The sequence below is a fragment of the Podarcis erhardii genome (genome assembly GCF_964252035.2).
Source record: "Podarcis erhardii genome assembly, chromosome: 6".
Classification (NCBI taxonomy): Eukaryota; Metazoa; Chordata; class Lepidosauria; order Squamata; family Lacertidae; genus Podarcis; species Podarcis erhardii.
This window is the reverse complement of record NC_138510.1, coordinates 11,718,393-11,740,505: the sequence shown is the minus strand read 5'-3', so window position 1 is coordinate 11,740,505 and position 22,113 is coordinate 11,718,393. Positions and strand designations below refer to the sequence as shown.

At 45.2% G+C, this 22,113-nt stretch overlaps 1 protein-coding gene across 8 annotated transcripts in view; it reads left to right on the top strand.

Annotated features, from left to right (window-relative positions):
* Window positions 1-22,113, top strand: part of CDH4 (cadherin 4) — an 812,930-nt gene that overhangs the window by 540,597 nt on the left and 250,220 nt on the right. The gene's annotated exons all lie outside the window — the stretch shown is intronic.

Below are 22,113 nucleotides of genomic sequence, written 5' to 3'. Positions count from 1 at the left end.
TCTGCAATGCAGGAGGAATATGCAGCTGTCTCATACGGGGATCAAACCTGCAACCTTGGCATTATCAGCACCACAAACTAACCAACTGAGCTGTCCAGGCTCAGCAATTTCCCCTAATATAATGCATTTATTCCCACTAATTACGTTTCAATGCACATGTCCCCCCCGCCAATATAGTACACATTGTACACATTGTTTGGTGGGAGAACGGCATTGCAAAGTTCAGAGAAGTTAGAATATTGAAGGTCAGTGTGTATATTGGTCCAAGAAGTGGGAATCAGGTCACTGAAAAGCGAGCAAAATCAAAGAACTCCTCCTTCCTTGTTCCTGTTGCCACGCACAATTTGGATGGACAGGAGTATTAGGGATTGTTGGGAGCAGGGAGCTAGCCAAGAACTGCACTAGAAAACCTAGAGATGTGCGAGAACCTAAGGACGACTGTCTCTTGATCCACATATTAGCCGAGGAATTGAATTAGCTGGCTTAAAATCAGATTAGTTCACTTTAAAATGCAGACTGATTGAAAAAAGAAAAAGAAACAGAAAAGCCACAGAAGGTAATGGAATATGCAGAAATAGCCAAACTAACAGGGAAAATTCGACAACAGGCGAGGAAACATTTCAAAAAGAATGGGAAAAAATTATGTTGTATATAGGGAAGATAAGATGAAATAGTAAAACTAGTAGAATAGGAAACAAATCTCATAACGGGAAAGATTAAGAAAAGTGATGGATAAAGAAAATAAAAAGAAGCAAAATGTATAAGGAAACTAATATAACTAACAGTAGTGGTAAATGAATACAGACAGAAAGCAAGAATTGTATAAACATGAGAACTTATTTGTTTATGGATACTCTATGGACAAATATGGAAAATGAATAACAGTATATAAAATGGAAGAAAATAATGCGATAAAATTATATGTGATATAAAAAACCAGAAGGAGGAAGGAGGGAAGTCAGCTCTGAAGAGCAAGTATAAATGTAAAATGTAATACAATATGTGTATGTGGAGTATCTAATTGAAAAACTAATAAAGATTATTTGGAAAAAGAAAAGAAAAAAGCAACACTTGAGCATCCTTATTCAGGAATGCTGTTGCAGGGAAGGCAAGACTTTCTCTTTGGGACTGACTCTGGCCCAGCTGTCACAGGCAGGAGAGGTGAGCATCGCATATGTGCAATATCTGTGCACAAACACCCAAGCTCATCATCCACTTGCTGCTGAATCATACAGTGCCTAGATTTACAGCTGGAGGTGTGCAGGAGAGTCACAGTGCTGATTCATGGAGCTTGCCCCCACGAACAGGAAAATGGAAGGGAAAGTAGAAGAAAAATATAGCGGGAGGAGATAATGAATCTCTCACTTGCTGTGTCCACTCATGCATGTTCGTATATCTGAGAAGTAAACAAGTCCTTACCTCCCACTTGCCTCATTTCTATGTGGGTGGGGAGAGGCAGACAGAGACGTTTTGCTGCATTCTTAGTCACGAAACATTTACCAGTGCATGCCGGGAAACAAAGACTTTCCCAGGAAGGAAACCAGATGGGAAGTGACAATCTCGGAGCTAAGAAAAGACCAGGGCCACATTCACTCCATAAATTTAAAGCGCTGATCCCCACAGTCATGGAGAATTCCCCCAGGGCAATTCCGGTAGCTGTAGTTTCATCGAATCATAGAACTGTAGAGTCGGAAGGGACCCCAAGGGTCATCTAGCCCAACCCTCCTGCGATGCAGGAATCCGTTTGGAAGTTAACTGCCCAAGATCCCTGGGAACGGCCTCAAGGTCTCTGTTTGGCTGGCCCATGAGTCCGTCGTGGTTTGCTAAGGATGCTGAAAGTTGTTAGGCATCCCCCATTCTCCTCACAGTTCTCAGAATGGTTTAACAACAAATTCCTCTCCCCAGGAAACTCTGGAAACTGTAGCTCTGGGAGGGGAATGTTGTTGTTTAGTGGTTTAGTCGTGTCCGATTCTTCGTGACCCCATGGACCAGAGCATGCCAGGCACTTCTGTCTTCCACTGCCTCCCGCAGTTTGGTCAAACTCATGTTAGTAGCTTCAAGAACACTGTCCAACCATCTCATCCTCTGTCGTCCCCTTCTCCTTGTGCCCTCCATCTTTCCCAACATCAGGGTCTTTTCCAGGGAGTCTTCTCTTCTCATGAGGTGGCCAAAATATTGGAGCCTCAGCTTCAGGATGTGTCCTTCCAGTGAGCACTCAGGGCTGATTTCCTTCAGAATGGATAGGTTTGATCTTCTTGCAGTCCATGGGACTCTCAAGAGTCTCCTCCAGCACCATAATTCAAAAGCAGGGAGGGGAATAGGGGCCTCTTAACTTTTGACACCCTTCCCAAACTACAGTTCCTTTAATTGGAACTGGATGTGGCCTACAGCAGACTGGTGACTGGGAGTGGCCACTGAGACCATATAACACCGGTTCTGAAAGATCTTCATTGGCTCCCAGTACGTTTCCGAGCACAATTCAAAGTGTTGGTGCTGACCTTTAAAACCCTAAACAGCCTCGGTCCTATATACCTGAAGGAGTGTCTCCACCCCCATCATCTAGCCCAGACACTGAGGTCCAGCACCGAGGGCCTTCTGGCAGTTCCCTCACTGCGAGAAGTGAGGTTACAGGGCACCAGGCAGAGGGCCTTCTCAGTAGTGGCGCCTGCCCTGTGAAACGCCCTCCCAGCAGATGTCAAGGCAATAAACAACTATTTTACTTTTAAAAGACAACTGAAGATGGCCCTGTTTAGGGAAGTTTTTAATGTCTGAAGCTGTATTGTTTTTAATATTCGGTTGGAAGCTGCCCAGAGTGGCTGGGGAAACCCAGCCAGATGGGCGGGGTATAAATAATAAATTGTTATTATTATATAGGAACATGGTGCACATTGAGGAAGTCATATAACTCCCTCAGTCTTGATGGGGCAAATGCTATGTGCCTGCCTCACTAAAGTGACCATGTTCAGCTGGAGTGCCCATGAAATAGCATTTGGACTGAGATCACCTCAGTGACACAACACAGGAGACACTGTCCACTTCAAGTAGGCCATGGCTGAAACCCTTGATGGAGGGACACCATGAGTTGGGACGCTGTCCCAGGTGACCACCCTTGCTCACTTGTAGGGATGGGTGGTGTTATGTATTCAGTGGTCTGTGTTTGCCTGAGCTTGAGTCTGGACCCAGGATTTTGAGCCCCTGTGTTCTGATTCGATACATGATATCCAATCACAGAACATTTTGGGATTTCGTCCTCTGCCATTGGCCCTTAAACTCTGAGTCATGATTCACAGCTTGGAAGTTTAGACAGCCAATCACATTGCGAGTGGGAGTGGCCCAGGCCTTCATAAATGCATATAATTAGTTGCTTTGCCCCTGTTGCCTTGTTCTGTTAATCCAATAAAGGTTCTTGCTGTTATCACTGTGTCTTGCCTTGTGGGAACCCACCTACACTTCAGGTGGGGATTTTTTTTAACCCCAAGGGGTGCCTTCCCCCCACTCAACATTACAGCAGCGTGTGGTCAGTGGATTAGGGGGACAAAGCCAGTCCCCTAAATGTTCCCAGTAAATTAGAGTATTAAAATATTAAAGCCTGGTGCTTCCTTCCCAAAGTCTGGGGAGCTTCTGCCCGGCTTGGGGAGGGAGGAACGATGCTCGTGCACATGATGTTCCACACTCCCAATTGCCCTCGCAAGCTGGTGCCTCTGGCTCTAACTGTTCCCCTACCAAAAAAATAAAATAAATCGCTGCACGCCACTGGGTCAGAGGCTAAGCGAGCAGAGCAATGAATCTAAAGTTTACCTTTGTGCAACTTCCCGAGGGAGACTGTTCCACTGTTGAAGCAATGACTTCATTAACAAAGGCTTTTTTAAAAATAAAAGAGAAGGCAACCCTTCCTTTATTGAGATCGCTCCCCCACAGAACAGAGGTGGAGAGAGTGTAAAAACATGGGGGCAGTTACCGTATTTTTTGCTCTATAGGACGCACTTTTTCCTCTCCAAAAATTAAGGGGAAATGTGTGTGTGTCCTATGGAGCGAATGCAGGCTCCTTGACTTCAGTGATAACAACGCGAAGCCTCCGAAGTGCAGAGGGAGAGCTCCCCCCACGTTCCTATAGAGCGAAAAATACAGTAATCTGGGTGATGCAACCAGTGCTTTTTTTCTTAAAAAATGTTTAGGGGTACTCTCATTTTGACTCAAGAAAACCACCATTTGATAGTTCAAATCGGGGGAAATAAATATAGTAAATGGACAAAAGTACAAAGATCCACAAAATGTTTAGAGGTATGTGTACCCCTGCGTACCCCCGGGGAAAAAAGCACTGGATGCAACTGTGTGTTTTTGTGGGTGCGGAGGATTACTTTCAGGAGTATGTCAAGCAATTCATGGAGCGCATCAAGCATGCTCTGAATCAGGGCCAAATGCTTGTGGCTTTTGTGGGGAGCAGGGACATGTAGCTGCCATGCTCCTCAGTTATTCCCTTTTGCAGCGGTATTATTCCTTTGGTGAATTTCCCTGTATTTATTTTTATAATCTCACCTGTATCGCTATGAACATATATGACGGGGAAGTGACTAATTTCCTCCATCCTACCCACCGTTAATGTGCACACATCACTGGCAAAGCATCTCTTATTTTCACTCCACTTCTTCCATCAAGAGAGGAAGGGGCTGATGCGCTTAATGAATTTAATATATTTATTTTCGGCAGCCTCCATATGTCTGGGTTACTTCCCAACTTTTCAATGTCAAATAAACACGACAACAACACAGGTGGGTTAAAAAAGAAGTGTATTTATATCCTCCCATCGTACATGAAACATCATCTCTCCCCCCCCCCATTTTATTTCTCTTCTGCTCAGTGCAAAGATGAATATCAAAATTGTAGACCTTTTCTCATGATAAGACTAATGCAACGTAATACAGCAGGCTTCCTCAAACTTGGCCCTCCAGATGTTTTGAGACTACAATTCCCAGCATCCTTGACCTGCTAGCTAGGGATCATGGGAGCTGTAGGCAAAAAACATCTGGAGGGCCGAGGTTGAGGAAGCCTGTAATACAGTGTTTCTCCTTATTTCAGGGCCTGGTCAGGGGCCAATTGAAGCCAGCAAATGCCATCTCCAAATCTCCCACTTAGGTCCCCAAACCCAGGGGCAAGAAATACAGTGGTTTACTCCTGCTCTGTTGACTAAACATAGACAGTAGAGAAGATGCAAATTATATACAGTGGTAGATAGATAGATAGATAGATAGATAGATAGATAGATTCTTTATTGTCATTACACAAGTGCAACATTGCACAAGTGCAACGAAATTGGATGCCATCCCTTAAAAACAACAAAAGCAAAACAACAACAACAACCAAACAAACCACATTCCAGCCACACCCACACCCACACCCATCAAACTCCCAGGTCACACTATCGAGTTACAGCATTTAAGAAGGCCACAGCTCTTGGGTAGAAACTATTTTTCAGTCTGTTTGTCCTTGACTTGATGTTTCTGTATCTCCTGCCAGAAGGCAGTAGTACAAACAGACTGTATCCCGGGTGAGATACATCCTGCAGGATATTGTTTGCTTTCCTAAGACAACGGGAACCGTACAGTTCTTCCAAAGATGGGAGGGGATGACCAATAATCCTTTGGGCTGTGGTTATGACCTTCTGGAGCCCCTTCCTCTTCCTAGCTGTACAACTGGAGAACCAGGCACAAATACAGTATGTAAGAACGCTCTCTATGAAACCTCGGTAGAAGGACACCAGCAGTCTCTCACTCAGATTGTTCTTCTTTAAAAGTCTGAGGAAATAAATTCTCTGCTGGGCCTTCTTCACCAGAGCAGTGGTATTTGCGCTCCAAGTCATGCCCTGATCGATAGTCACTCCCAAAAACCTGAATTCTAAACATAGACAGTAGAGAAGATGCAAATTATATACAGTGGTACCTCGGGTTAAGAACTTAATTCGTTCCGGAGGTCTGTTCTTAACCTGAAACTGTTCTTAACCTAAAGCACCACTTTAGCTAATGGAGCCTCCTGCTGCTGCTGCACCGCCGGAGCACGATTTCTGTTCTCATCCTGAAGCAAAGTTCTTAACCCAAGGTAATATTTCTTGTTTAGTGGAGTCTGTAACCTGAAGTGTATGTAACCTGAAGCATATGTAACCCGAGGTACCACTGTATTATATATTTAAAACCCATGATGTCTCTCAAAGAATGCTAGGTATTGTAGTTTGCCCCTCACAAAATTACAATCCCCAGCATTTTTTAATAAAGTCCACATGATTCTTTGGAGGAAGTTGTGTACTTTAAATGTATGGTTTGTCTGCAGCCTAAGTTCCCAGTATTTAGGGTTGACACAAAATGCCCCCCCCCCCCTGATTTGCAACAATACCCAAATTTCATTGGTTTCCATGGGTTGTGGATTGTTGTTGTTTTGAGTTGGGGGCATGAAGCAGCTTTTGGAAACACATAGTGGGTTATGGTTTTCTTATAAAATGACGACCGTATCATTATTATTCATAGACTATCGAATCATAGACTTGTGCAGTTGGAAGGAACCCCAATGTTATCATCTAGTCCAATCCCCTTCAGTGCAGAAATCTGAGCACACGGTCCCCCATCCAATTTGGAACCAGACATGTCCCTGCTTAGCTTTGCTAATCTGCTAGTGGTTTTATGGCTGCACTACTATTAACACCATCAATGCTACAGTGGTACCTTGGTTTACAACCATAATCTGTTCCAGAGGTCTGTTTGTAAACCAAAACAGGTTGTAACCCAAGGTGCGCTTTCGCCAATGGAGCCTCCCCCCCCCAAATTGTTCGTAATCCCCCCAGAAATGGGTTGTAATCCAAAAAAAGGTTGCAAACCGGGACACGCACTTCCAGGTTTGACGTGTTTGTAATCCAAAACGTATGCAAACCAAGGTACCACTGTACTACTAATAATGATGAGAACAACATTCATATCCCAGCATTCTTCCAGGATGCCACACATGGTTCTCCCCCCTTGAATCTTCCCGCCACAATTGCCAGAACGTAGTGCACTACACCCCGAGAACCACCGCACTAGCGCAATTAGTAAATCCAGCCCATAATTTATACATATATGGCAGTATCTAAATAACTTGTTCCATTTGAGCAAGGTTTTCCACTTGTACGCTGGAACCTCCCCCTTCTTTGTTCCCTTTCACCCCCCTAAATCTGTTATTGGGGTTCCCCAACCCCCTGGAAATTTGGGGAGGGTACTGGATGCCCCCCCCAAAAAAACAGGAATTCATTGCACAACCGGAATGCCTTGCGCAGACAGAATGACTTCATTGGATACTGTTTGTCGTGTTTTCTCACCACCTAGGTTTGCCTTTAGAGAGAGCCATATAAGTTTAATACATACTTTTTTGAGCAAAGATGGTGTTTCTCATGAGTGGGAAGGTTTTCTTTAAAAAAAAATCTAAACAAAAAACCCACCAGACAGCAGATGAGGACTTGTATCATCCCTTTTGCTGTTGAAGAATCAGAAAGCTTCAATGGGGGAGAAAATGGTTTTGTTGAGGGTATTTTTTTAAATATATACATCATCCCTTTTGGGAACTGCACACATTCACTTCTGCTGATGGCAAGTGCCAGGAAATTGTGTGTGAATCAAAGAAAAAAACTGGGGAGGAAGAGGGGGGAAATGCAAAGTGCCTTGAGTTCTTCCACTTCGCAGAGAAATTATTTAAGTTTCCTGCAGCTTTCCAGATTATGACAAGCTGAACAACTTGTTCTGGCTTGGTACTCAAGCACCATATGGTACTACTTCAGCAATTTGATGTGATATTATGAAGAAGGCGGGCAGGAGGAGGGAAATGGTTTTGTTACTCTGCAACATGCTGGCCTTCTGCAGTAGCTATTAAAAAAAAAAATCCATTTTAGAGGAGAAGGAAGACAGACGCCAGAAATAGCAAACCTGACTCCGGATAGCCCAGACTGAAAATGGAGTTTCAGAGAAATAATCCTGGCCCCTGTGAGCTAATGAGGACTAGAGATGCCAGATGTTGATTTTGAAAAACTAGGTCCATAGACAGGAAGCAGAATCAGGGTGGGTGGAGCCTAGGCAGGAAATGATGTGTTAAGGGTTGAGACTGGGGGAATTGGGCAGCTCAGAAGTTGCGTTTGGGGCAGCTAGGAGCTAGGATCGAAACCTAAGGATAAGGAAAGAAACAAGAACAGAATCTTGCAAGTCAAGGGTGTAGCCAGGGCCAAAGATGGTGGATTATGGATGGAGCGTGCCAGAGTCTGAAGATTACTATTTTATTTGAGTCTTGTGATGGTTAACTGGGAATGTGCAGTTTCACAGGAAAATACTGGTTGACTAGCAGTATTAAAGGGCACAGAGGCATCCCTGTCATAAGGCAGGATGTGATGGCTGCCTCAGTGCTCCAATGCAACCTCACTGAGTTTCCACAAGAAAAAGTGTGGTGTGTTTACTGGTGAATGGGTGTGTGTGTGTGTGTGTGTGTGTGTGTGTACCATTTGGAGTGCATTTTAAGAGAATAGTTGTATTATTATTTTTTAAGCCTCTAGTTCTTCATGTTTATTTCTGCTCATTTTATCTGGTTCATTATTGTTGCTGATGTTTTTTTAACAACAACAACAACAGTAGTAGTAGTAATACTTATTATCATTTATACCCCGCCCATCTGGCTGGGTTTCCCCAGCCACTCTGGGTGGCTCCCGACAGAATATTAAACAGAATAAAATAGCAAACATAAAAACTTCCCTAAACAGAGCTGCCTTCAGATGTCTTCTAAAAGTCAGGTAGTTGTTTATTTCCTTGCTATACAACGGGAGGGCGTTCCACACGGTGGGCGCCACTACTGAGGAGGCCCTCTGCCTGGTTCCCTGTAACCTCACTTCTCGCAGGGAGGGAACTGCTAGAAGGCCCTCGGCGCTGGACCTCAGTGTCTGGACAGAACAATGGGGGTGGAGACGATCCTTTAGGTATACTGGGGGTGCACCAACACTTTGAATTGTGCTCGGAATATTTTTTAAAACAATATTGCACTTCATTGCTGTTGTAAGCTGCCTTGGGGGCATTTTTTTTCAGCCGAAGAGCAGCAGTTTCTCTTCCTTCAAAGGCCCATTTCGGTAGCAACGACGAAGACTTACAGGCTAGTTTAGATGGGTTTTATTTAAAGAAAATGGATCAGGCATACTTAAGAAAAGTTATGTTTATTCACAACTCTTAGCACTGATAGCTAAATGGGGCCTTCGTGTTCGTGGGCAGTGTATCTTTGAAAACTGGATGCTGCGGATGAATAGCTCTTATAAATATTTTCTTGGGAAGTTTCCTTTTTGCCCTGCTTCCCAGGGGACTCTGGTTGGTGATGCTAGGAAACGGAGGACTGAAGCAGATAGACTCAGAGCCTTATGCAGCAAGCCATTTCTTATATTTTATAATACTTTGGTTGCTTGTACAATTTAAGGTTTCAACACTGCTATCTGAGGAGCATTATCCAATGATAATTCCTGCCTGCACAAACTTAAGAGTTCCAGCGGCTTTCAGTCAAAGCCATGACTGACTGTGTTGGGTCGTTCACAGGTCACTGTTTTTTTGTCCAGAATGGTGTGTTGAGTTCACCCAAGAGAATAATCCTGCTCTTGTTTATGTGATCATTTCCTTGGTGATTCGAGAATCACTGGTCTTCTTGCCGGGAGTACTTGACTCTCAGCTCACTTCTGCATCTGATTCACCCTCTGAATAGGTAAACATACATTCTAGGCAGAAGAGAAATCAGTGGCGGCGGCTGTTAGCCAAGATAAATTCAGGTGATGGAGCCCTGAGAAAAGTCACATCATCCTAGCCTAATGACGACTGCTGTAATGAGAAGGAGCAAACATGCAATCCTTCTGCCCTGCAGATTTTTTTTGAGTGCTCTCCAGTCAAAACAAAACAGAAAAAGACAAGGGAGAGATTGGTTTCTGAGTGAAATCCCTTCCAATTCTATAATGAATCCCACCTTCCCACTTCACTAGCAAGATCACTAAATCATGTCCACCTGGGTATTTCTGCTTAGTTAAACTCATAAGTAGACCCCTGCTGGATCATGTCTGTCAGGGGACTGCCATTGGAACAGGGGAGGGAGGCAGGGGGGCCACTGGAATACAGAGTGCCTCCAAAAATTGTGAGGAGCAGCTCCTCCTCCAGCGGTGGGGAAAGCCACACCGCCAGTGAAGGAGAGAAGAAAGGGGCCAGCCAAGTGGGGAAAGGGCTCAAGGATGCTGCTGAGAGCCCCAGCGCCTCACATAGCCAGGCTGGCTAGGAGGGACGCATGCCCCTTCCGTTGCCCAGCCTGCTCAGAGGGGTGAAATGTAAGGAGGGGAGGAGGAGGCTTGCAGTGCCAAAGTTCTTATGTTAGGGAAGAAACCGGAAGGGGCCACTCCCAGATTCTGCAAGTGACTAAGACAGACATAAACTTTGTGTTTTTGCACTGTAAATGTGGTGTTGTTGTTTAGTCATTTAGTCGTGTCCGACTCTTCGTGACCCAATGGACCAGAGCACGCCAGGCACTCCTATCTTCCACCGCCTCTGCAGTTTGGTCAAACTCATGCTAGTAGCTTCTAGAACACTGTCCAACCATCTCGTCCTCTGTCGTCCCCTTCTCCTTGTGCCCTCCATCTTTCCCAACATCAGGGTCTTTTCCAGGGAGTCTTCTCTTCTCATGAGGTGGCCAAAGTATTGGAGCCTCAGCTTCAGGATCTGTCCTTCCAGTGAGCACACAGGGCTGATTTCCTTCAGAATGGAGAGGTTTGATCTTCTTGCAGTCCATGGGACTCTCAAGAGTCTGTAAATAGTTTGCACCAATAAAACCTGTAAAAGACAGGTCGGAGTCCTGCCTGGTTGCTCATGAGCAACTGCCACCCGCATCTGACAACGTCAAAGGCCCATCTAGTCCAGCACCCTGTTCTCAAAGGATAAACTTATGACTGCAGTTGTATACTATAGAATAATTCCCACTGAGCTCATTGCAGCTTACTTTGGAGTAGGAATAGGTGAGTCTGTCAATCTTGGTTATTTTATTTCTCCTATACTTAGCCTCCTATATTCCAAGTCTATGATTCTATGAACTTCTAACTTTTTTCTTTATTTTGGTGATTTTTGTAAACCAAAGTGTGCAACCTCCCACATCCCCTTACATGATTAATCAGACTTTAATAATTATTTGCCCTCTCATAATGCCTCCCCCCCCCCCCCAGGATCTCAGGGTGCTTTGTAGAGATTAATTAATCCTCATAATGCCACCTCAGGGAATCTTGGGGTGTGTGAAGAGTGTTGGGATGAGCTTTCTGCTTTCCCCCCACTGTTTATTAATAAAGATATTTACTTGCACTTTTGTCATCCTTATGATTTCATGGAATCCTTCCAAGGTTTTTGAAGGATCATCAGCCCTCTTCATTGTGAGAAGTGTAAACCAGACCTCAAGAGTTTCTCAATACTAGTGTTCTTGAGGCCATGTAGCAGATTTGGTGGGTTAAACTTGGAATGCAGTGGCACTTTGAATACAGGTGGTAGACTGCACTCCCTGTCTGCATATTAAATATCTGCTAATTATTCAACCTTCATTATCAGAGTCAGGCACCACTGATCAGCAGTCTGGAAGTCACTGTCTGATGCCTGATAGATTGTGACTTCAAGCCTGCTTTCTACAGAGACCGACTACCCCCTGCCAGGCCAAACTTGGCTGACGGGTCAAGAGTTTCACCACCGCTGTTTAGGGCTTTAAACCAGCACTTGACATTAATCCTGGGAACAGAGAGAGATTGCCAGTGCAAATGACATCTCTCGAGTTCCAGATAGCAAATTGGCCACTACATTCTGAACCTTTGAAGTTTCTAGACTGTTTCTAAGGGCAGGTCCGTGTAGAGAGCATTGCAGCAATCCATCCCAGCAGTAATTAAGGCATGGGTAACTGAGCCGGGTCTGGGTTCCCCAGCAGTGTTAGAAACTCAGATATATAAGGTAGGCACCAAAGGGCACCTTAAACCTAGGTTACAGGAGAATGTCTGTTTGCCAGGGAGTTGGACCAGATGATGCTTGGGGACTTTTCCAATGACACCATTTTAGGATTCAGTTCTAGGATTCTGTCTCAACTTTAGGGAAGTTTTTGGTGTTTTATCGTGTTTTTAATATTCTGTTGGGAGTCACCCAGAGTGGCTGGGGAAACCTAGCCAGATGGGCGGGGTATAAATATGTTGTTGTTGTTGTTGTTGTTGTTAGGGCTGCCATGCACCCAGAATTTCCTGGACATAGCCGGCAATCGGAAAGAGTGTCTGGGCGGAAATCGCTGAAACGTCTGGGAAAAATCTGGATGTATGGCTCAACAACTTCCTGCTCCCCCCCCCCAAAAAAAATTAGCTCGACAACCCCGAATATGGCAACCCTAAACTACATTGCTTGACTGTAGCTTGCTTTTAAAACAATTCACTTGTCCTGATATACAAGAAGGAGAAACACACACAGTGGAAATGGAAATGGTATTAACTGTGGACTAAGGCAGAGATTTTTAAACTTTGGTTACCAACCTAGCAGGCAGAAATCTCCATGTAAGTCGCAATTGGGCCTGTGCACCAGTAGCAAAATGTACCTGTTGGGTGCCTGGAGAATTTTGAACACTGTTCCACAGATAGCAGGGGAGCAAAGGCCTCAGGCCTAATCTTTTTACCTCTCCTATACATGCGCATTGACTGTACACCAACATAACATAAGCTAAATTTGCATGCGCTGGCTTTTGGAGGGGAGAAAAATGAAGCACACGTAGCACATGTACACCAAATCAGATGCAAGTTGGATACCTCAAGAAGCAACCTCTCTTCCCATTAACATTCAGGTTGGAAGGAGTTTCCCACAATGTGTAGTTGCTTCCAGCCTGTGTTTAGTTGACTGATACTCCAGCTAAGGTAAAGGTGAAGGGACCCCTGACCATAGGTCCAGTCGTGACCGACTCTGGGGTTGCGGCGCCCATCTCGCTTTATTGGCCGAGGGAGCCAGCGTACAGCTTCCGGATCATATGGCCAGCATGACTAAGCTGCTTCTGGTGAACCAGAGCAGCACACGGAAATGCCGTTTACCTTCCCGCTGGAGCGGTACCTATTTATCTGCTTGCACTTTTGACGTGCTTTCGAACTGCTAGGTTGGCAGGAGCTGGGACTGAGCAATGGGACCTCACCCCGTCACAGGGATTCGAACCGCTGACCTTCTGATCAGCAAGTCTTAGGCTCTGTGGTTTAACCCACAGTGCCATACTCCAGCTATAAATGTGGTAAAAGGATGGTAGGCAAGGCTATGCGGTACCAATTCCAACCCCACAGCATTTGGCTTTCAGTTTGGAAAGAGTAAATTGAAGTTTACAGCAAGCAACCAGAGCCGTGCCCTGGTTCCGATTGATTTCCGCTTGCTGTTTTTGCATCCGCCTTATCCTCTGAGGATTCCTTTTCTGTTGTTGTTTCTCCTTCCTAATATATTCCCAGTTGGAAGTTAGCCGTTGCAAGATCTCTGCGTTGATGTGGTGTATTCCGAACAGTTGTTGCCTCCTTTTATGCGGCGCTCTTGCACAGCAAGAACATTTTAACCTTTTCTTAATGATTAACATTTCCATTCCTGCTGTTCATTAATCTATACCGGGCAAGGGGAGCAGTGTGCCACCCCACGAACATGCTCTTTTTTGCTATTATGACTGGCTCTGCGGAATTCCCTTGCCCACTGAGATTTGAGTAGGCCAGCTACCGCTTCCCTTTTGAAGTCTGAACTTAAAACCGATTTATTTATTTTGTAATAGATAGGTGGCTGGCTGTCCTAGTGAGTTATCTCCTTTTGTGAAGCGCTTTGAAGCACTAGATGTGTCGAAACATTCTATAAATACCAGGCGCGGCTACTGTTCTCAGGACGCAAACAGCACATGGCAAATTCATTGCACAAAACTGACGGAAGCTGAAATATACTTGTGGGAGGTTGGGCAGAAAATGGAAAGCTGTGACCAGCTTAAAAACACACCAAAAAAAGCCCCCTGCATTGAGGAGATAATCTAGAATTCCTCATTCAGATGCAGACAAGTGGAACCTGCAACAAATTTTGCAGTATATTCTTTCAGTGGTGTAGTATGGGGTGCCACAGGGTGATTGACCCAGGCACAAAATGGTTAGGGATGCAAAATTTCAACACCCAATGCTGCCTCAATACAGCTGTGTGCTTTCGTTGCTGGGCTCCGTTGAAAACAGCTTCTCTGGGAAGTGATCTCTCCAGACGATGGAACAACTCTTCTTTTCTTATCTCTGTGACTGCGGTCTCCTGGGTGACGTGAGCACCATTAGGGAGTTAAATTTGAATGAGTACTCCATCCATTTCCCTTCCTCCATGTGGCCCTGTTCACTGGCAATGCAAGCTATGCCACTGTATTCCTTACCACCTAGCAGGAGTGCTCTTCAGGGTTCCAGCCAGCTGTTTCCTCGTCCAGTATATTATAGGGCAGGAATAAGGAACCTGTGGACCTCCAGATGTTGTTGAACTACAACTCCCATAGTCTACAGCTATTCCTGCTCCTGCTCCAAAAGGTGTGCAGTGGGGGGGGGGATATTGTTGAAATAGGGTCATGATGTGTACATCCATACAATGCATGAGGAAAAGTACACAATTGCTGCTCCATGATAGGAAGCAATTTGGTGGCCCAAGGTTAAAGGTAAAGGTAAAGGGACCCCTGACCATTAGGTCCAGTCATGACTGACTCTGGGTTTGCGGCGCTCATCTCGCTTTATTGGCTGAGGGAGCCAGCGTACAGCTGTGGTCATGTGGCCAGCATGACTAAGCCGCTTCTGGCGAACCAGAGCAGCGCACGGAAACGCCGTTTACCTTCCTGCTGGAGCGGTACCTATTTATCTACTTGCACTTTGACGTGCTTTCGAACTGCTTGGTTGGCAGGAGCAGGGACCAAGCAACGGGAGCTCACCCCGTCGTAGGGATTCGAACCGCTGACCTTCTGATCGGCAAGTCCTAGGCTCTGTAATTTAACCCACAACACCACCTGTGTCCCTTTGGCCCAAGGTTAGGAATGTAGAAAACTATATTATACCAGGTCAGACCATAGGTCTGTTCACCACAGCATTGTGGACACTGACAAAGCAGAGGCTTTCCAGGATTTTGGACCAGGAAAATTAGCAGCTGTACCTGGAGATGGCTGGGATTGAGTCTGGAAAATTCTGCATGAAAAACACTACCTATACGTCTGAGGGACAGCTCCTCTCCTTAGATCCGGTCTCTGAGGAGGCAGTGGACTCCAGGATGTATTTGAGAAAGGCAGGAAGCTGCTGTGTACGAAGTCCAACCATTAGTCCATTTTGCTCAGTAATGTCTTGAAAGCCATACCCAAACCATTCTGGAGGTGTTGGGGATTGAACCCATGGCCTTCTTAATAGAAAGCAGATGTCATATCACTGAGCTATGGCACTTACCCAAAGCTAACTAATGTTAGTACGAACCAGCATGAACACATTTATTCTTGATCCTGATTTCCAACTGCAAGCAAGGATGTTTGCTGTTTAAGCCCCAGATCAGTGACACCATATAACTAATGAAAAGTAAGTGTGCAATGATATAGTTTCCTTTTTGGACTGTGGTATCTTGAGGACCATTTTTTAAAGAGTTCTCTTAGGGCAGTTTGTTATAGAAGTACATTTCAGGGTGGTTGTTTTTCTTCTCCATGAAAGAGTTTTCAGGCTCAAAATGCAGTTGCGGGTGAGGATGTGCACAAAACCAGGATCTGAGGCTGTCGTATTAGGATAATTTTGCCAGAATAGGAATATTCTGTGACTCCAGTCAAACTTCAGACAGGCCCTCCTTTTTTTATATCTATAGCTGGAGATTTGCTGAGATTCCCCGAAAGCCGCTTTACCATAATGGAATAAAAAGAGCACCTTTTAATTTTCTTCTGTGCTATCGGGAGGCAGAGGCATATTAGAAAACATGGTTTTGCTACAACTTGAATATGTTGCCTTGGTTGGATTGCAGAATGTTCCACAGAGATTGTGAGCGCTGACATCCTCTCCTTGGCATGGAAACACAATGTCTGACCTTTACCTCTTGAAATTCATTATTTAAATGCCAAAAAAAAAAAACCCCACCATCAAATCCAGGATGCATACAGAAAGACATGGGTTTGCTATCAGCTATATAAAGGTTCATTTTATCCCCACCACACACTTATTTATTGCAAATGCAGAAAGAAAATGAGTCTGGAGATTCTGGCTGTATATATATTTCTACCTCCCTTCCAGCCTCTTCTCTAGCTAGTTGTGTCTTACAATCAATCCATCTTTCACACATCGACTCCATTTGACTGAGCATCCCTAGGGCTTCTTGACACAAGAGTGTCATGACCCCCTGGAAGGCTGAAAACAGATTGATTGGGATGCAGGGGGGGGGGGAGAAAATAACATGCCTGACTGTATTTAAAGTGACAGGATCCATCATCATCCATTTTATTATTTAGGCAGAAAGGGCTGATTGGCACCTCATAGTTTGTCATGCATAAACCGGGCTGGGACTTAATCTGGATGGGCTGTGGACTCCCATTTGGTGGAGAATAAATTAGACCATCTCAGGATACTTAACTGTTTTGAGGCTGCTGGTGTGACTTCAGGTAGACCTTGTAACCCAGACATTGGACCAGTACCTTTAAATCTGTTGATGTAGCAGAGGAGGAGACACTTAGGGCTACTCTCCACCCTTCCCATGCCCTGTTGTCTCATATCACAACTCTGCCTGTTGTGGAATTCTAGCTACGCTGCCCAATAGTTGAGAGGGCAAATGAACAAGAGGACTGAGGAAGAACTTATTGGGAGGCCCGTCTGCTTATTTCTATGCCTCTTTTGCACAAAACTGTGCCCAAAGTGGTTCGCAACGTATCTGATGAGCAAGAGGCATAACAGTTTGGAAGCATCTGAAGCAATGATAAATCCCAACATCAAGAAGTATCCCATCCAATCAATCCACGCGACCATACAAATAAGCTAATTTAACGGCCTAAACTAAACACCACTGGATAAAAACAATATGAACAAGGAAGCCTAATTAAACAACGAAAACTACAATTCCCAGAGTGGCTTAACTGTCAATCCCTCTTCCCAGGGAGCTGCTCCAAGAAGGCGACTCATTTGGGAAGATGGCCTGAAGTTTTGCGCTGAAGAGCTGTCATAGCGTGCCGCTAGGAAAATCACTGGGGAAGTTGGTGCTTGTGCAAATATGGCAACCCTGAACCCTAGGAACAGGGAAGTTAAGGCTTGAGGGCTGCATATGGCCCCCCAAGCCTCTCTGTCTAGCTGTCAGGGACTGACTGGATGAGGAGAGGTGGTGGCTGGATTCTGATGAGTGGGCATCAGGAGAAGTGGGGTTGAAGGCTGACTTGGAAGAAAGGATCACTGATCTAGGGGAGGCAGTAACAGCCAGGAGATGAGAGTCAGAGGCAGGAGAAGCTGCAGGATTGGAGAGTGAAGTATAGGTACAGGAGAAGGAAGAGATACACCAAGGGCTTCTACACCTCCTCCTTCTCCTACCTCCACCTCTCCTGTCCCACTGTCTCCCAGGACCAGAAGAGGGTTGAAGAGGGAGGAGCAGAAGCAGGTTACATGCAGGCATAGTCTCTGCCTGCTTGTACACAGCTTGGTTGGAAATATATATATATATAAGCTGAGGTTGGCAGGGGGTGGGGGAAACTGCCTCAATGAGTGCACACCTAGGAGTAGCTGAGAGATGTAGGACTGGTGGACATGTCTTTCCCTAACTTGTAAGTGTGCTTTTGACAATAAAGAGTTAATTCCTCACTCTGGACATTCCTTGCCCGGCAGCACTGTGACACTGGCCCATGTAATTCTCCCCAAGCTTGAGTGCTTTTGTTTAGCTGGAATGTGTCCTTGAGCTGTGGTCCCATCTACACTGTACATTTATTATTATTATTGTTATTATTATTATTAGAATTTATATACCGCCCTATACCCAGAGGTCTCAGGGCGGTTCACAGAACAAAGCAACATCATACCTCTTTGAGCAGTCATGGTTTCCCCCAAAGGATCTTGGGAGCCCTGGTGTGTTAAGAGTGCTGATAATTCTTAGGAGACCCTCTATTCTTCTCATGAAGCTACAATTCTCAGAGTAGTTTAGCAGTCAATCCCTCTTCGCAGGGAACTCTGGGAATTGTAGCTCCTCTTGTACCAGAACCCCTGCCCTCCAACCTTTCCCCTGCCTTATCTGTGAAGCCAGCCCTACTTTGACAAACTTAACTTTGCCGCCTTCCAAAATAATATCTGCCAGGCGCTACAACATATTTTGCCAGCTGCCTGCGAAAGACCCAGAGTCAAATATATATAGAAATAGACAAATACAGCAATCACATTATTCTTCGCAACAGCCATCTACAGCAATGTCAGAAGGGAGGGAATGTAGGAAGGTGAGAGATTTCGGAGGACAAAGTGTCCCCGGGGTATTTTCATTCTGTTGTACAGCAAACGTCTCCTGTTGCTGCAGCCTTTTCTCCCCCTGTTCCCTAACAATGAGCCGGCTTTGCTGTTTATTTAGCGGAGGAAGAGGATGCCGAATGTCACTGTGTTCTTTCTCAGCATCTTCCGCAGCTGATTTGAATCCTTTCTCGAGATGTTGCCTGGTCAGAAAGTCTTCAGCATTTTGTGACTCATCAAAGCTAGCAGCGGGGAAAGAAGAGAAATCTTGCTGGGCAGCTTCTCTGAAAAGCAAATTTCCCTGCAGCTGGGTAGTGAAAATGTATCTGTTTAATATACCATCCTGCTTTTATTGTGTGACAAATACAGGCGCTACAAAATAGCTTGCACCAAAAAAACCCCGTGTATAACCTTAACCGTATCATCAGACAGTAGGAGAGATTCAAAAGGATAATGCGCCCAACCCAAAACCACAAAAGCAACTGGAAATTACACAATAGCTATGACTCAGTGTTGATCCCACATGCCTACTGGAACAGAACTGTCTTCACCCAACATCGAAAAGCAAGTGAGAAAGGGGGCAGGCTGTATCTCATATGGGGAGCGAGTTTCATAACTCTGCTGCCTCTTCTAGGCAGGTCCCAGCCCACACCAGCGTGCTCCAGACCTTTGATTGGAAAAGAAACAGGAAGAGGGCCTCTGTAGACGACCAATGTGTGAGAGTAGTTTCACATGGGAGCAGGTAGTCCATAAGGTCCCCACCAGCATCTCCAGGAGAGAGAGCCAATTTTGTTGTTGTTCTTGGCATCTGTCTCAAAAGACGATGAAGTGTGCCTCCAGGGGTCAAGGCAAACTGTGGTTTTTGCTCTGTTACCAGCATCGAAGTGATCTCTCTGGAGTGCAAGCCTGGGCAGTGTGTATAGAGGTCCTGGGCTGCCCAGATGACAATATCCCTCTCCCTGCCTTGCTGATATGGTCCAAAGGAAAGCAGAGCAATATGTTTGGCACTAGCTGAGCTGCAGGAGTTGCTGGAAAGAGGCATATATGGCACCATCCAAGCATCTTAGGGACTCCACTCCAGATTTGTGTAGGGTTTACTGCTTAGCATTTTCTTCTCCCGAAGATACACCTCAAGGCAGTGGAGGTTCAGGATGAGAGTTTTCCTTCTCCAGGTTGATGAGCCCCATCTGTCCCTCACTTCCCTCTGCAGCTCATGCAGAAATGACCTTCTTGACCATTAGACATGTGGGAATGCTTAGGGATGCGGGGGAGGATATATTGTCTAAGATATCCTATCCCAACTTGTCTTTACAAGTTCAACAAAATCAGCAGAGTTAACATTCCCCTTTTTAAAAACACATGCACAGCAGATAGCTTGCTCAGACTCGTTAGAGACTCTGTAAATATTTCCTGGTATTTCCCCCGTATAATCCCTCCTAAAATGAGACGCTACACAGTCTTCTGTAAAATATAAAATGTTTACTCACAAGTAATCATCTGTTCACACAGAGGTTCCCAGAAGGCAGACTTATAAGGTTAGAACATAGTTTAAATGTGGTGACTATCTCTTTATGGGAGAAAGCCCCCTTTTCTTCTCTTGCCCTGGAGCCAAGGGTGCATTTTAGTAGTACTGTTATTGAGATGGCATTGATAGAGACAAGAGAGACAAGATGGTCACCAACCTGTGCTTCTGGTTCTTTCTACTTCAGGAGAGAGGCCACGCCCATCTCAAGTTACACATAGGAAGTTTCGTCTCAGTCCTGGAAAGCAGGATGTTCCGGCTGGAGGACTGAGACAACATTCATGCCTACTCTAGCATGACTGCACCTGATTCTTACATCCCACAAGACACACACCCATTGCTCTTGTCTGTTCAATCTGCTGGAGCCTGTCTTCTCGTCTAGGGAAAGTCCCTAACTCACTCAGGGTTTGAGACTGGTCAATGCTGACAATATTGAGCTAGGTGAAGCAATGGTCTGACTCAGTAAAAAATCAGCTTCCTATGTTCCTGTGTAACTGAGCAGAGCTTTGAAAGGCTCAACAACAACAACAAAAAATTGCCATTGATTTGGGATTGGAAATCTACTAAGAACTTTATTAAGAAGAGGCCTGCTGGGTAAATGTTGCCTGTTGTAGAATTCAGCAGGGAGGATGATGAGGAGATTTCACCCCTCCCATATCCAAGAATCTCCTGACGAGTCTGCTGATTCTCCAGAGAGGAGGAGCAGTGTTCTGCTTTCTACTTATTCAGCTCCAGCACCAAATCAGTCAGTCAGTCAGTCAGTCAGTCAGTCAGTCAGTGTGTCGGAGAGAGAGAGAGACTGAGTGTTAGAGATCGTGTGTAGAGATAAGGTTGCTGCTAAGAGCAGCTGCAGACACTCAGTGCAGCATTCATTTATGCTTAGATCTATTTAGCTCTGTATATAGTTTTGTATTATAGTTGTAGTTATAGAATAAAAGAAGATATTCTACAGAGCTGCTCTCCGAGTCGTGTATACACTGCTAGACTCTGCTATACTCTGCTGTGCGACGACTGTATTGTGGAAGTGAATCCGGTGCTCACAACTCTAAGCTGTGAGTCCACAGCACTTTGACCTGTTCCTGTGTAGAAGGTGGTCTCTGGAAGTGCTACCCAGATCGCCTAGCCCAGTCGGGGTTGAAGTGCATGAGTCCAGTTGGTAACACTGGCTCAAGGGCGATGCTGACAGATGATGGAGACAAATCTCACATTTGTCTTTCTTCTCGCTGGCGATCACTTGTAGCCAAGTAAGATTGTCTTCCATGAATACGGTCTTAACAGTGTGTCCATAGGTGACTGTGGAGGCCAGTTCAGGATCCATAGGCTCTCCCGGTCAATGGTTCTGTCTCCACCTACAGTCAGTCTCCTTGCCTTCCACCCTACCAAGTCCCAATGGGTCTCAGTTACCACTGTCAGTGACCTTGCAAAGGTACCAGTCTGTCTGTGCATGCCAGAGCGCTGATCTCTCACTTTGACTTGCAGTGATTAGTCAAAATAATTAGGATGTGCTTAAGCTGGAACCTCTGGATGAAAGTTTTGCTTGCTGTTTCGAAGGAATTAAGCTCTTCCTTGTTTGCAAAAAGACAGCAAAAGCGGGGGGGGGGGGAGGAGAGACACCTCCTTTTGCAGCAGGTCATCCAACCTGCTGAGATTGTGTTAGTTCAAAGGGAATTTCTGTTGTTAATGTCGGCAAACAGAATGTGCACTGTTGGCAAATGTTTCTGATGGCAAAACAGAGACTTATTAAAAATGTGCAAAACAACCCTTCTTGCAAAATGTTTGATTCAGGTGAGCCCAGGGATAACTTTGGAAGAGTAAGCAAAGAAGAAGGGGGCTGCAGGAAAAGGAACAAATGAGTGCAGGTGTATTTGTTTATTTATTTATGCATAAATGCACGTGGAACCTTTGTGTAGAAAAGTTTCAAGGTTTTGGCTTGGTGGACCAATATAAGCAATGCACGATTTCCCCATGTATCTGTAATTTATTTCCTTCAGGCAGCTGGTGTAAGCAGTCTTCAGTGGAAGTAAGTTCCAGGGAATCAGTGGGCTTACTTTTGAGTAAATAGGCACATCACCCATAGCCACCGTTCATATTCTGTTTCTGCGCTTATCAGCACAAAGGC